This window comes from Gorilla gorilla, chromosome 10 (genome assembly GCF_029281585.2).
Source record: "Gorilla gorilla gorilla isolate KB3781 chromosome 10, NHGRI_mGorGor1-v2.1_pri, whole genome shotgun sequence".
In the NCBI taxonomy this organism is placed as follows: Eukaryota; Metazoa; Chordata; class Mammalia; order Primates; family Hominidae; genus Gorilla; species Gorilla gorilla.
In genome coordinates, this window is record NC_073234.2 from 45,487,196 (window position 1) to 45,500,429 (window position 13,234).

General features: G+C 43.7%; 1 non-coding gene and 1 pseudogene across 1 annotated transcript; one reads left to right on the forward strand and one right to left on the reverse strand.

The window, feature by feature from the left end:
• Positions 1 to 2,018: 2,018 nt before the first annotated feature.
• On the reverse strand, positions 2,019 to 2,182 carry LOC115930375 (U1 spliceosomal RNA). The gene has a single exon (XR_004067007.1). It is a non-coding gene; the product is annotated as a U1 spliceosomal RNA (small nuclear RNA).
• Positions 2,183 to 4,251: 2,069 nt separating this feature from the next.
• On the forward strand, positions 4,252 to 7,041 carry LOC101132364 (obg-like ATPase 1; annotated as a pseudogene).
• Positions 7,042 to 13,234: the final 6,193 nt, after the last annotated feature.

Consider the following 13,234-nt stretch of genomic DNA (forward strand, 5'->3'; position numbering starts at 1 on the left):
AGGATGGTCTCGATCTCCTGACCTTGTGATCTGCCCGCCTCGGCCTCCCAGAGTGCTGGGATTACAGGCGTAAGCCACCGCGCCTGGCCAACTTTTAAATTTTTTAATTATTGTAGGTTGTGTCTGTTCTGAGGATTGGCCTGAGATGTGAATTTAGGGTCTTCCTTCTCAGCTTTTTTCTGAGATTTTCTCTGTGCATGCATGGTCATTTTCTAATTTTTCCCCACATATGTAGTTGTTTTTGAATGTCCAAGTCTTTAATGACTGGGTTCCAAAAGGGGAAAAAGAAAAATGAAGTGTGGCAAGAGGAAAGGGTGCTGGCTTTAAAGGATTTAAAGGGGAGTGGGAAGGAAGTAAAAAAACAAGGGCACCCAACTCTTTTTCTGTAGTTCTGTGACCAGAAGCAGCAATCAATTATGAGAGCATAGATAACCAATATTTGGAAAGTAAGATCCTTTTTTGTCTACCTGGCTCTGCAAACTGTGGCAAGCTGCTCCAGGAACACAGGCACAGCGGCCTGCAGCTGAGGTGTGAGGAATGGGTGGCTAAGGGCTGAAAAAATTTATTGTGCTAAGAGAGCTGAAATTGACTGAAAGTAGTTGCAATTTACAGTCCAAGCCCTGCCCTGGAATTTGCAAGCATTCAATAGACTCTAGAGTTTCAAAACAGTTCACTCCAGACAGATTCTGCCAGTGCAATTATTGTGTAGGTGGAGAGACAGATTCCCAGTGCTTCCCACTCTGCCATCTTCCTAGAATCCTTAGATAATCTTTTTTTTTTCTTTTCTTTCTTTTCGTTTCCTTTTTACAGGCAGCCCACCAGAACTCGAAGATTCTAGAATAGATTTGGAGTGGCTGCCTAGATAATCTATTGATTCCGTTGTTTCTCCTTGGTGACATCCCTCTGGGGCCTACCTTTATGCTTTTTAGTTGGGACTGGCTGCTGAAGCCTCAGAACTGGGCCTGCTACATTGTTGATATCCTGGAATTTCCCTTTGCCACATTGTAGCGATGATCTTCACCCATCTCATGGGTAGAATCTCATTTCCTGGCCTTCATATTTTCCTCTTTCTTGGCTTAATTCTTTTTGGTGGAGAACACTGAAACAAATAAAAATATTTTACCCCAAAATATATTTATTTAACATATGTTGAGATGGCTGTCAGACAGCCAGAAAATAGCAGTAGCTCTGCAAAGCTGTCTTTTGTTGGGGAGATTTGCATCTGTAGAGAATGTGTATCGATGCAGCCACCTCTTCCCTTGTCCAGATCCAGAGACGATTAACTGTGAGTTTGATATCTTTAAAGGTCTGAAGGAAACATTTACCATCATTCCTCTTTGAGGGCTGCTACCTGTGAGATTTCATTTGCAGAACAAGACCCACTCTTGCTAGCCAGGCTTCATCTTCTCTCCCTCCCATAACCTGTTTTGCCACTGTAACCTGATTTACCACCATAGTCCGTTTTTGGCCATGCTCGAAGACACCATTCTTTCTGTAACCTTAAGATGGTATATAAGCTTCTGCACCACATTGGGGGTGGGGTAATCATTCTGTGGTTTTCCCCCATGTGCACATTAATAAATTTGTATGCTTTCCCCCAATTAGTCTGCCTTTCGTGAGATGATTTTTCTTTTTCTTCTTTTTATATACTTTTTTCTTAAAAATTATGGCCAGGTGCGGTGGTTCATGCCTGTAATCCCAGCACTTTGGGAGGCTGAGGCAGGCGGATCGCCTGAGGTCAGGAGTTCGAGATCAGCCTGGCCAACATGGTGAAATCCCGTCTCTACTAAACATACAAAAATTAGCCGGGCGTGGTGGCGTGCGCATGTAATCCCAGCTACTTGGGCTGAGGCAGGGGAATCGCTTGAACCCAGGAGGCGGAGGTTGCAGTGAGCTGAGTTCGTGCCACTGCACTCCAGCCTGGGCAACAGAGTGAGACTCCATCTCAAACAAACAAACAAACAAATGTATTATATATTTGCAAAAACAAGTGACTTGCTTTTTGGAATGAAAAACATCAGGGAAGAGTGCAAATGCAGTTCCCCACTGCCACAAATTGTTTACTTGAGTTTCCCACATTTGGGGAAATTGCAGGAGTCAGCACATCTGGAGTGCAAACAAGAAGCCTCGCCCTGGAAAAATCCCCTTTGTGATCATGATATCTCCCCTGCCAGGTAAGTATTGTGAGTTGGTTTTTCAGTGAAACTTCAGTGAGCAAAGGGGAAGTTTCCCATTGGCTCCTACACTTTTGGCACTGTGAACAGAATACCAAAGCTCCACTCTTCTGGAAGCCACAGTGAAGGGAACTCAGTACATGACAAGCCAGAAGAAGGCTAAGAATTTCTCGGTCAGGCTTGCAGCCTCTCTTTCTGAGGAATTCGGTCAGGCAGATGGTAAAAATCACTGTTTGTCCCTTTTTCCTCTGCAAAGTCTAATGGGAGAAAAGAATTTGTGTGATTAAATCTTGAGTATAGCCATTCTGGTGTACTTTTTGGTATGAATATTCATATTGTTTGATCTCTTTCCTCCCAGAAATAGTTTTTTCCTTTGTCTTTGTCTTTCAGTGTTGCTCTGTCATAAAGAGAGGTACCACAGAAGCCCATTATTCAAGCTGACCCTGCAGACTGGTCAGTTTTGTGGTTCTGATCAGACTGGCATATAAATTTTGCTGTGGGTCCCCAAAATATAAGCCCAGGGAAGTTCCCCTCTCATCTTGTTTTATGTCCTTGAGAGCTTGATGTGTGACCGAGTGGGAGCACTTTCTCTTAGTTTCTGCCATCTGAGGGGCTGTGATTTTCAGGCCATGTCAGGTCGCCAGTCTGAAAATGGCTGGGAACCCAAGACATGTAAGATTTTAAGCAACAAACTTTTTGTTCTGAATGTGTCAAGCTCTCAGTAGAGTTTGTCTTAATAATAAGTTCCATCCATAAGGGAATTTGTTGTTGTTGTTGTTGTTGTTGAAACAGAGTCGCCCAGGCTGGAGTGCGATGGCTTGATCTTGGCTCACTACAACCTCTGCCTCGTGGGTTCAGGTGATTCTCCCACCTCAGCCTCCCAAGTAGCTGGGACTACAGGTGCGTGCGACCACACCTGGCTAATTTTTGTATTTTTACTAGAGATGGGGTTTCACCATTTTGGCCAGGCTGGTGTTGAATTCCTGGCCTCAAGTGATCCACCCACCTCGGCCTCCCAAAGGGCTGGGATTACAGGCATGAGCCACCATGGCTGGCACATAAGGGATTTGTTTTGTTTCAACCCCTGTTGCTAAATTAATCCAGAGAAGATCCAATCCCAGGAGGGCCTACTGAGTGTCACAGATTAATGAGTCTGTGACTGCCAGCTCCCTGCCCCCCACAAATTTGTGGGTTACTGAAGGAACTGTATGCAGAAACACCATTCTTAACTGTCCGTGGCAACAAGAGTCTTTGTTATCTCAGCCTATTCCTGGGAGTGAATTTTTGGGTGGAAATCTTTGGGATTGCCTTTTATACTGCTCTCTAGGAAACACCTCTTTTTCTAAACCTGGAAAATTACATCATGGGCTTTCCATGAAGGGACTATTGGATTGAGTCACTATTGGAATAAATGCAACATTGGCAATTCTAATCAGTGGCCAAAAAATGGATCCCTGAAATCAGAAAGACCCCTCAATTAAAAAAAAAAGATTATAGAGATTTCTCATTCTAAATAATTGCCTTATTTGTATTTATGAGAGTAAATTAAAAGAAAGACACATAATCATGTCATGGCTAGTCTTAGAAATTCTCTTGGCTGGGCTCGGTGGCTCACGCCTGTAATCCCACACTTTGGGAGGCCAAGGTGGGCGGATCACCTGAGGTCAGGAGTTTGAGACCAGCCTGGCCAGCATGGTAAAACCCCATCTCTACTAAAAATACAAAAATTAGCTGGGCGTGGTGGCACATGCCTGTAGTCCCAAATACTAGAGAGGCTGAGGCAGGAGAATCGCTTGAACCCAGGACCCGGAGGTTGCAGTGAGCCAAGTTTGCACCACTTACTCCAGTCTGGGCAACAGAGCAAGACTCTGTTTCAAAAAAAAGAAAAGTAAAGAAAAGAAATTATCTTGAAAAAAATTAAAGAACAAAAATTGACCTAAAATAGACTACTGCTCAGCATGCCACTTGGCAGAGGGGCCAGGCCTGCTTTCTCTTCCTTGCTGTCTACCTCTGACTGCCAGCAGGACCTGTCCCTCGCTGACACTGATACCCCATATCATTGCCCACCCCAAGGATGATGACCCCCAAAAAGGGAGGTGATGGAATTAAACCACTCCCAATTATTGGAAGATTTGGAATCTCACTGAAAATTAGTGTTGCTGGATTGCCAAATGTTTGGAAATCTGCCATCTTCACTGTATTAACCAGTAGTCAGACTTCAGCAGTAAACTTCCTATTCTAAACTATTGATTCTAACTAGAGGAGAGTACCTGTGCCAGATGAAAGGTTTGACTTTCTTTGTCAGGACCACAAACTAGCACGCAAAATTCCTGCCTTTCTAGATGTAGTGAATATTGCTGGCTTTGTGAGAGGAGTTGATTTCGGCCGTGGAAATGCTTTTTTATCTCAAATCAGTGCCTGTGATGGAATCTTCCCTGTAACACTTGCTTCCAAAGATGATGATATCATGCATGTTAAAGAAAGTATAGATCCTGTTTGAGATATAGAAGTAATACATGAGGCCGGGCATGGTGGCTCACGCCTGTAATCCCAGCACTTTGGGAGGCTGAGGCAGGTGGGTTACCTGAGGTCAGCAGTTTGAGACCAGCCTGGCCAACATGATGAAACCCCGTTTCTACTAAAAACACAAAAATTAGCCAGGCATGGTGGCAGGAGCCTTTAATCCCAGCTACTCGGGAGGCTGAGTTGGGAGAATCACTTGAACCTGGGAGGTGGAGGTTGCAGTGAGCCGAGATCATGCCACTGCACTCCAGCCTGGGCAACAGAGTGAGACTCTGTCTCAAAAAAAAAAAAAACAACAAAAACTAATACATGAAGGGCTTAAATATGAGGAAATAATTGGGCCCATTAAAGATAAACTAGAAAAGGTGGCCTTTTTCTAGTTTAGTGGGAACTAGTGAAGGAGATAAAAAACTAAAACCTGAGGCCAGGCACGGTGGCTCACAGTTGTAATTCCAGCACTCTGAGTGGTGGAGGCGGGCGGATTGCTTGAGTCCAGGAGTTTGAGACCAACCTAGGCAACATAGCGCAACTCTGTCTCTACTGAAAAAAGAAATACAAAAAATTAGCCAGGTGTGGGGGCACACACTTGTAGTCCCAGCTACTTGGGGAGCTGAGATGGGAGAATCACCTGAGCCTGTGAACTCGAGGAACAGAGTCAAGATTGCACCATTGCACTCCAGCCTGGGCAATCAGAATGAGACCCTGTCTTCAAAGAAACAAAAGACCCTATATTAGTCAGGGTTCTCTTAGAGGAATAGAACTAATAGTATATATATGTATATGTATAGTAGTTTATTAAGTATTTACTTAACACAATCACAAGGTCCCACAATAGGCTGTCTGCAAGCTGAGGAGCAAGGAAAACCAGTCTGAGTCCCTAAACTGAAGAACTTGGAGTCTGATGTGTGAGGGCAGGAAGCATCCAGCACGGGAGAAAGATGTAGGGTGGGCTGGGTGTGGTGGTTCACGCCTGTAATCCCGGCACTTTGGGAGGCTGAGGCGGGTGGGTCACTTGAGGTCAGGAGTTCGAGACCAGTCTGGCCAACATAATGAAACCCTGTCTCTACCCAAAATACAAAAATTAGCTGGGTGTGGTGGCACATGCCTGTAATCCCAGCTACTTGGGAGGCTGAGGCAGGAGAATCACCTGAACCCAGGAGATAAAGATTGTGAGCCGAGGTCATGCCACTGTATCATGCCACTGCACTCCAGCCTGGGCAACAGAGTGAGACTCTGTCTCAAAAAAAAGAAAAAAAAAACTAATACATGAAGGGCTTAAATATGAGGAAATAATTGGGCCCATTAAAGATAAACTAGAAAAGGTGGCCTTTTTCTAGTTTAGTGAAAACTAGTGAAGGAGATAAAAAAGGAGATAGTGAAGGAGATTCCAGCCTGGGCAACAGAATGAGACTCTGTCTCAAAAAAAAAAAAAAAAAGGAAAAGGAAGATGTAGGGTGGTAGGCTAGGCCCGTCTCACCTCTTCATGTTTTTCTGCCTGCTTTATATTCTCTGGGGGCTGATTAGATGGTGCCCACCAGATTAAGGGTGGATCTGCCTTCCCCAGCCCACTGACTCAAATGTTAATCTCTTTTGGCAATGCCCACACAGACATACCCAGGATTAATACTTTGTATCCCTCAATCCAATCAAGCTGCCACTCAGTATTAACCATCACAAGCCCCAAACATGATATAATTTGCAGTCAAATCCTGGGTATAGATCAAAAGAAACATCATTGTTTCTATTATGATTGGGACAAAGAGATAGTATTTTTAAATATTTATTTTTTACTTCTAAACCAGTGGTGTACTTGATTAATCTTTATGAAAAAGTCTGCATTAGAAAGAAAAATGAATGTTTGATAAAAATAAAGAGTTGGTGGACAAGTGTGACTCCGGTGTATTCGTCATTACTTTGAGTGGGGCCTTGGAACACATGTTGCAAGAACTGAGTACTGAGAGAGCTGAGAGAGACAGAGTACCTGAAAGTGAACATGACACAGAGTACTTTGCTAGAGATCATTAAGGCTGGTTTTGCAGTACTCCTGCTAGAACACTTTTTCACTGCAGGCCCAGATGAAGTACATACGTAGACCATCTGCAAAGACATGGAGGCTCCTCAGGCCGTGGAACAGATTCATACAGATTTTGAAAAGGAATTCAGTATGGCTGACATAATGAAATATGAAAATTTTAAAGAGGAAGTTTCTGAAAATGCAGTGAAGCCTGCTGCAAAGTACAGACAACAAAGCAGAAATTATACTGTGGAAAGTGGAGATGTTATTTTCTTTAAATTTAGTACACCTCAACAACCAAAGAAGAAACAAATTTTAGTTATTGCTTAGACAAATTTACAACTTCCAAAAGGCCTATGACTTTTTAAAATTAAAATTTCTGGCTGGGCATGGTGGCTCACACCTGTAACCCCAGCACTTTGGTAGGCCGAGGCGGGTGGATCACGAGGTCAGGAGATTGAGACCATCCTGGCCAACATGGTGAAGCCCCGTCTCTACTAAAAATACAAAAATTAGCTGGGTGTGGTGGCACATGCCTGTAATCCCAGCTACTCGGGAGGCTGAGCAGGAGAATCGCTTGAACCTGGGAGGCAGAGGTTGTAGTGTGCCGAGATCGCACCACTGCACTCCAGCCTGGCGACAGAGCGAGACTCCGTCTAAAAAAAAAAGAAAGAACAAAAAAAATTCTGAAAACTGAAGGGACAAATAACTTTGGGGAGATGGGAATCTTCTACAGACAAATTATTTTAATTTTTAATTTTTGTAACAGGGTCTCACTTTGTCACCCAGATTGGAGTGAAATGGCATGATTATAGGTCACTGTAGCCTAGGACCACTCCCAGACTCAGGTGATCCTCCCACCTCAGCCTCCCAAGTAGCTGAGAATACAGGTGAGTGTCACTATGCCTGGCTAATTTTTTAAAAAATGTTTTGTAGAGAAGGCCTTGCTATGTTGTCCTGGCCTCAAATGATCCTCCCACTTTGGCCTCCTAAAGTGCTGGGATTACAGGTATGAGCCACCATGTCCAGCCTTGAAACCCCTCTTTATTTATTTGTTTGTCTGAGATGGAGTCTCGCTCTGTTGTGCAGGCTGGGGTGCAGTGGTGTGATCTTGACTCACTGAAACCTCTGCCTCCAGAGTAGCTGGGATTACAGGTGCGTGCCACCACACCCAGCTAATTTTTGTATTTTTAGTAGAGATGGGGATTTCCCATGTTGGCCAGGCTGGTCTCAAACTCCTGGCCTCAAGTGATCTGCCCACCTTGGCTTCCCAAAGTGCTGGGAATACAGGTGTGAGCCACCACATCCAGCCCTGAAATCCCGTTTGAAAATTATGTGTTTGGGCCAGGTGCGGTGGCTCACAACTGTAATCCCAGCACTTTGGGAGGCCAAGGTGGGTGAATCACGAGATCAGGAGTTTGAGATCAGCCTGGCCAACATAGTGAAACCCTGTCTCCACTAAAAATAAAAAATATTAGCCAGGCATAGTGGTGGGTGCCTGTAATCCCAGCTACTCGGGAGGCTGAAGAAGGAGAATCACTTGAACCCGGGAGGGGGAGGTTGCAGTGAATTGAGATTGTGCCATTGCACTCCAGCCTAGGCAACAGAGTGAGACCCCATCACAAAAAAAAAAAAAAAAAAAAAAAGAGAGAGAAAATTATGTGTTTGGTATCTCTGTTCTCTTACTTTCTTAATAATTGCTCTCCCATTTACTTCTACTTCTCCCTGCTTCTCTTTCCCCTTCATTAACACAGGAAAGGATCTAGAGGGGACTTTTATTTTATTTTATTTATTTTTTGAGACAGAGTCTCACTCTGTCACCCAGGCTGGAGTGCAGTGGCATAATTATGGCTCACTGCAGTCTTGACCTCTGGGCTGAAGTGATCCTCCCACCTGAGCCTCCCAAGTAGATGGAACTACAGGTACGTGATATGCCACTACCCTCAGCAAATTTTTGTATTTTTGTAGAGATGGGGTTTTGCCATGTTGTCCAGGCTGGTCTCAAACTCCTGGGCTCTAGTGATCTGCCTGCCTTGGCCTCCCAAAGTATTGGGATTACAGGCGTGGGCCACTGCATTTGGCTTAGAGGGAACTTATAGTGACTCAGACCCTTTAAGGAACACAGAAAAAGGCACCACTAACCCCTTTTTTTGGGTCTTCTCTCTTCCTATGGAGTCTGAAGAATGGTGAACATATTCTTCTCAGGTTTAAAGCTTTGTATTGAGTTACCTGATGTCTTTGACTTTTTTTTTTTTTTTTGAGATGGAATTTCGCTCTTGTTGCCCAGGCTGGAGTGCAATGGTGTGATCTCGGCTCACAGCAACCTCCACCTCCCAGGTTCAAGCCATTGTCCTGCCTCAGCCTCTGGAGTAGCTGGGATTACAAGCATGCGCCACCATGCCTGGCTAATTTTGTATTTTTAGTAGAGACAGGATTTCTCCATATTGGTCAGGCTGGTCTCGAACTCCGGACTTCAGGTGATCCACCTGCCTCGGCCTCCCAAAGTGCTGGGATTACAGGCATGAGCCACTGCGCCCAGCCTGTCTTTGACTTTTGGAGGTACCAGGGGTTACTCTGTACTATGAGATAACTTGACCTTTGTGTTTGTGATGACTGGCAAGTCACTGGTAACAGCTGCAGTTTTGGAGGTGGTTGACTTCAGTTGTGATAAATAATTGTTACTGCAGGAGACTACAGGTTAGTGCACTTGGAGGCTATGAGAGCATTCACCATCAAGGGATAAAACTTCCAGGGGGAGGCCGGATGCAGTGGCTCATGCCTGTAATCCCAGAACTTTGGGAGGCCAAGGCGGGTGGATCACGAGGTCAGGAATTCGAGACCAGCCTGGCCAACATAGTGAAACTTCGTCTCTACTAAAAATACAAAAATTAGCCGGACATGGTGGTGCACATCTGTAGTCCCAGCTACTCAGGAGGCTGAGGCAGAAGAATCGCTTGAACCCGGGAGGTGGAGGTTGCAGTGAGCTGAGATCGCGCCACTGCACTCCAGCTTGGGTGACAGAGTGAGACTTTGTCTCAAAAAAAAAAAAAGAACAACAACAAAAAACTTCCATGGGGGATGGGCTGATCACAGAGTGTGTTGGTTGGTGTTGGTTACCCACCAGCTTTGGGGGAATGTGCTTGCAGCAAGGTGCACTGTGGAAACATGGTGCTAGTCTCATGGTGTTTCCCTCTTTTGGGGGGAACAAGGATTCAATGTAAAATTAGAAATCTTGGTTTTTAGGCCGGGCGCAGTGGCTCACGCCTGTAATCCCAGCACTTGGGGAGGCTGAGGCAGGTGGATCACCTGAGGTCAGGAGTTCGAGACCAGTGTGGCTAACATGGTAAAACCCCATCTCTACTAAAAATACAAAAAATTAGCCAGGCATTGTGGCGCATGCCTGTAACCCTAGCTACTCACCCAGGAGGCTGAGGCACAAGAATCACTTGAACCTGGGAGGTAGAGGTTGCAGTAAGCTGAGATCACGCCACTGTACTCCAGCCTGGGCAACAGAGCAAGACCCGGTCTAAAATAAATAAATAAATAAATAAATAAATAAATAAATAAAATATATATATAATATTTAAAGAGGTGGGTGCTCTGTTTTCCAGCTGTGCCTGCTTTCACATATTTAAATTATTAGGCCCCCCAGACTGCAAATGCTTTGTTGGCCCTGTTCATTAATGGGCCCTGACCTGAGTTTAGCAATGCAGTGAGAAAACAGAGACTAAATTAAAAACTGTTTAGCTAGGTTAGTCTCCAAAATACAACTTTCTGGGATTTAGCTGGTTATTTTAATAAGATTTCTAAATTCCCTTTAGGCTCATCTATATGTTTCCTTGTAAGATCCTATGGTAAATTCTTATGATTTTGTGTTTCCTTGGCACCCTTTTTTTTCTTTTCTTTTTTCTTTTTTTTTTTTTTTGAGACAGAGTCTCGCTCTGTCACCCAGGCTGGAGTGCAGTGGCACAATCTTGGCTCATTGCAACTTGTGCCTCCTGGGTTCAAGCGATTCTCCTGCCTCAGCCTCCCAAGTAGCTGGAATTACAGGCACCCACCACCATGCCCAGCTAATTTTTGTGTTTTTAGTAGAGATGGGGTTTCACCATGTTGGCCAGGCTGGCCTTGAACTTGCAACCTCACATAATCCTCCCACTTCAGCCTCCCAAAGTGCTGAGATTACAGGCAAGAGCCACTGAGTCCAGTGCTTTTTTTTTTTTTTTTAAATTCCTGGCAGTCTATGAATGGCATTCATTTTTAATCTTTCTCTAACACACCTAAACTCCTTTTTCAAAAAGCTTAAATTTTCTTTCTGTGCTTTGAGATATAAATTTGCCACTTTGTTTTCTCTAAAACTCAGGGCTTCAGCCATGTGAAACGAATTACAGAAGCATCAGGATTGAAAAAAATACACTTTAACCTTTTCCATTTACAAAGGCAGAGTTTTAATCCAACTGTCCTTTTAAAACTAGTGAGTTTTACCAGTCTCATGGCTAAAATTTTAAAAAATAAAGATATAAAGTCTTTATTTGTGTTTGTTTGTATCTTTATGTTATATGTATACATGTCTATGTTTATATATTGTCTATATGGTATCAAACTAGATTATAAATAAATGAAAACTCATAAATTAAGTAAATAAGCCCAAATGCTTTTCAAGTTCAAGTGACTTTAATAATCTTTGGTAAATAAAACCAGTTCAAAAATTGGTAAAAATCAAACAGAAACATCTTTGAAATTTAATTTAGACATTGTTTTGCCTGGGTCTATCAGTCTACCAAGTTTATGTTATCTCTGCTAGATATTTTAAGGTCATAAAATTATTGCTTCTGATATTTTTTGATACTTCCTTGTTTTGTCTGTGAGCTTATGTCTTTGAATTTGAGCCTTTAGATTTCCAGGTCTAGACAAGTGGCCTTGGTGAGGCCCGAGGAGCACCCAGCCCCATCCTCACTATTCCAGCTGTGCCTCCTGGCCATGCTGGAGTGGCTGGATCCTCCAGGCAGCATCTTCACAGATCTGTCCTTTGCCCTGGGATCTGCATCTGGTACATAATTAAAATTGCCTACTTCCTAGGTTTCACACTAAAAAAATTAGGGTTACTAAGAGCTAACATTGTAATGAATATGTGTAATTAAAACTACTAGATATAAAAGAGAAAAGACAAAAAACAAACAAAAAACTACTACATACAAGAGAAACAGTTCTGTATGCAAAGTAATCCCAGCACTTTGGGAAGCCAAGGTGGGCGGATCATGAGGTCAGGAGATCGAGACCATCCTGGCTAACACGGTGAAACCCCGTCTCTACTAAAGATACAAAAATTAGCCGGGCATGGTGGCGGGTGCCTGTAGCCCCAGCTACTCAGGAGGCTAAGGCAGGAGAATCACTTGAATCCAGGAGGCAGAGGTTGCAGTGAGCTGAGATCATGCCACTGCACTCCAGCCTGGGTGACAGAGCAAGACTCTGTCTCCAAAAAAAAAAAAAAAAAAAAAAGTTGTTTTAAATTGAAGAATGATGATAGATAAAACTAAATGGGTATAAAAAGTTGGAAAAAAAGGGAATGAAAAAACTGTAAGAGGTTATAAAAGGTTTACAAAAATGTTACCTTGTATGGTCAAAATTGGTTGAAATTGGATGGATTTGTTTATAAGAGTTTATTAAAATTAGCTTTGGCATTAATAATACACATGCAAAGATAGAATTTGGCTTTCTCTTTTAAACAAGGTTTTTGTGCAGTATTAATAAGAGACAGTAAAAGATTTTTGCTTATTTTTTTTTTTTTTTTTGTGATTGAGTCTTGCTCTGTCAACCAGGCTGGAGTGCAGTGGCGCGATCTCGGCTCACTGCAAGCTCTGTCTCCCGGGTTCACACCATTCTCCTGCCTCAGCCTCCCGAGTAGCTGGGACTACAGGCACCCACCACCACGCCCAGCTAATTGTTTGTATTTTTATTTTATTTTATTTATTTATTTATTTTTGAGATGAAGTCTCACTTTGTCACCCAGGCTGGAGTGCAGTGGCATGATCTCGGCTCACTGCAAGCTCCGCCTCCTGGGTTCATGCCATTCTCCTGCCTTAGCCTCCAGAGTAGCTGAGACTACAGGCATCCACCACCACAGCTGGCTAATTTTTTTTGTATTTTCAGTAGAGACGGGGTTTCACTGTGTTAGCCAGATCTCGATCTCCTGACCTCATGATCCACCTGCCTCGGCCTCCCAAAGTGCTGGGATTACAGGCGTGAGGCACCTCGCCTGGCCAATTTTTCCTTACCTTTTAATTAAACTGCCAAAACTACTTGGCCTCCTGACTAGCTGGCTAATGTCACAAAGCCTGGCTAATTTAAACAATATTCATAGAGATGTGGTCTCACTATGCTGCCCAGACTGGTCTTGAACTCCTGGGCTCAAACAATCCTCTGACCTTGGCCTCCCAAAATGCTGGGATTACAGGTATGAGCCAATGCACCTGGCTCCTTGCTTTGTTTTTTAGAGGCAGGATCCCAATCTGTCACCCAGACTAGG